At 31.0% G+C, this 2,284-nt stretch overlaps 1 pseudogene; it reads left to right on the top strand.

The window, feature by feature from the left end:
- The first annotated feature begins 1,063 nt into the window (after positions 1 to 1,063).
- Positions 1,064 to 1,982, top strand: LOC125847206 (mitogen-activated protein kinase kinase kinase 20-like; annotated as a pseudogene).
- The last annotated feature ends 302 nt before the right edge of the window (positions 1,983 to 2,284 follow it).

Here is a 2,284-nt window from a genome sequence, read left to right on the forward strand (position 1 = left end):
TTTTATAAATGGTGATTAATATATCTTTAGTAAGTTTATATGATATCGTTTTATTTATATATAGAGTTTCATGGAAATAATGTTATTTTTCTTTTAATTTTGTTTTAACAGATTTATTTGACGATTTAAGTGCGGAAATGTAACTATATATTTGTAATATCATAATTAATAAATACACTTTAAAATATATTTAAAAGACACGAAGAAAGAAATAGATAAGAAAAAAAAAGAAATGAAGAAGCTAAGAATTTCATAAAATTTTCCACGAATGAAAAAGGAGTAAAAAATAGTTAAATCATTTTATTCCATATATTTGACCAAATTCATTTATACTGAATTAGCATTCAATTCATTTTAAATTTATTATATTTATCCAATAAATAAAATTTCAAAAGAGAAGTTCATTTTATAATTGTAAAATGAGAATTGTCTTATTAGGATTTGATATTAAGTAGTGATAGTTCTTCACTTGATTCATTAATCAAGTGAAGGACTTAGAATTCAAGTTAGTCCTTTTAATAAATCACAACTTTAAATTTATTTTATTAATTTTACACAACTTTAAATTTTCATATAATAAAAGAAGTAAATAAGGAAAAGTTTAACAAAATTTCTTCTACTAGCACTATGAAAGGCAAAAACAGAAAAAATAGGAAACAAAACTCCTACATAAAATCAGTAAATTTTATTTATATTTTAATGAGTTAGATCAAAATATGAACTTCAAATCTGCTGTTAACTTATAAGAATATGGACAATAAATATACTTTTTAAATACTCCATTTTAAAGACATAAAAAAGAGAAATAGATAAGAAGAACTAAAATAGGAAAAAAGAAAAATAAAAAAAATGGAAAAACTAAATAAAAGTCCATAAAAGAACAAAGAAGGGTAAATGGGTCAAAGAATTGGTTGAAATGCGTTTATCCAAATTTATTTTTACCGACTAAAATTCAACCCATTTTAATTATGATCTCATCTGATCATTTATCATGACTCCTATACATACACTAAGAAAAGAGCTCACATTCAAGAAAAAAACAAAACACTGTGAAATAATTGTAATGGAGGAATAACAAGCGAAATTTAAGTGGCAGAGAGCTAGAACATTGGGGAAAGGAAGCTATGGTTTTGTATCATTGGCTTCTACTGATACCCCTTCTCCTATGATACCATATCTCATTGCCGTTAAATCTTGTATGTTGAAGCGCTCTCAGTCTCTTCAAAATGAAAGAGAATTCTTAAGAATGTTTGGGGATTGTCCTTACATTATTCGATGTTTTGGATTTAATGTCAGGTACAAAGATGACTTATATCTTTACAATTTTCTGCTCGAATTTGCCTCAGCTGGAAGCCTAGCAGATCGTATTGATGAACGAGGATTGCGAACGAGGATTGCCTGAGTTTCAAGTCCAAAAGTACACCAAAAATGTTGTTTTATGGCTCAGTTTGATTCACAAAAAAAGGATCATTCATTGCGACATAAAGCCCCAAAACATTCTTCTTACTACTGATGATGGTGATGATGGTATGGCCAAGGTGGCAAAGATAGTTGATTTCGGACTTTCCATAACATTGGAGCAGAACTGGAAAGAGAAAGTGGGGCACAGAAGAACTAAAGGGTACATGGCACCTAAAGCTCTACTTAAGAAGGAGTACGGCCCAGGAGTTGATATTTGGTCACTTGAATGCACTGTTTACGAGATAATCAATGGGAAACCCCTATGGGAATCATCCAATTCATAACCAAAATTTGAGAATCCTAAACTGACTACAGAGGCAAAAGATTTCCTGAATAATTGTTTGGTCAGGAATCCAAGCGCGCGTTGGAGTGCAGACATGCTCTTGAATCACTCGCTTCTGAAATCAGCTGACGATGTCCAGCCTCCAGATACGAAGAAAAGACAATGTAATGGCATGCCCTTGTTACGCAAGAAACGTACAAAGACAGCATTCAGTACACAGCCACACATTCGTGATTAGGTTATACAACTTGATTCAGATTCTAAAGACGCAAACTCATGCCCAAATTAAAGCTGCTACTTTCTGATTGACTATAGAACATTGGTTTAATTATCCTCAGCCTGTGACCAAAATGATCTCAAGTGTAACGTAACCCCTTTAGTTTTAATTATCCTCAGGCTGTGAGCTGTGAGTATGAATTATGTTCATCTCCATCATTATCCTTCTTCTGTTGTGTTATATAAATCAGAATGTAACTTCATATTTTTGGCATCTATCTTGACTCTCTAATTGAGTTTTGTTATGTTTTATTGGTATCTGTT

Source organism: Solanum stenotomum, chromosome 12 (genome assembly GCF_019186545.1).
Source record: "Solanum stenotomum isolate F172 chromosome 12, ASM1918654v1, whole genome shotgun sequence".
Lineage (NCBI taxonomy): Eukaryota > Viridiplantae > Streptophyta > Magnoliopsida > Solanales > Solanaceae > Solanum > Solanum stenotomum.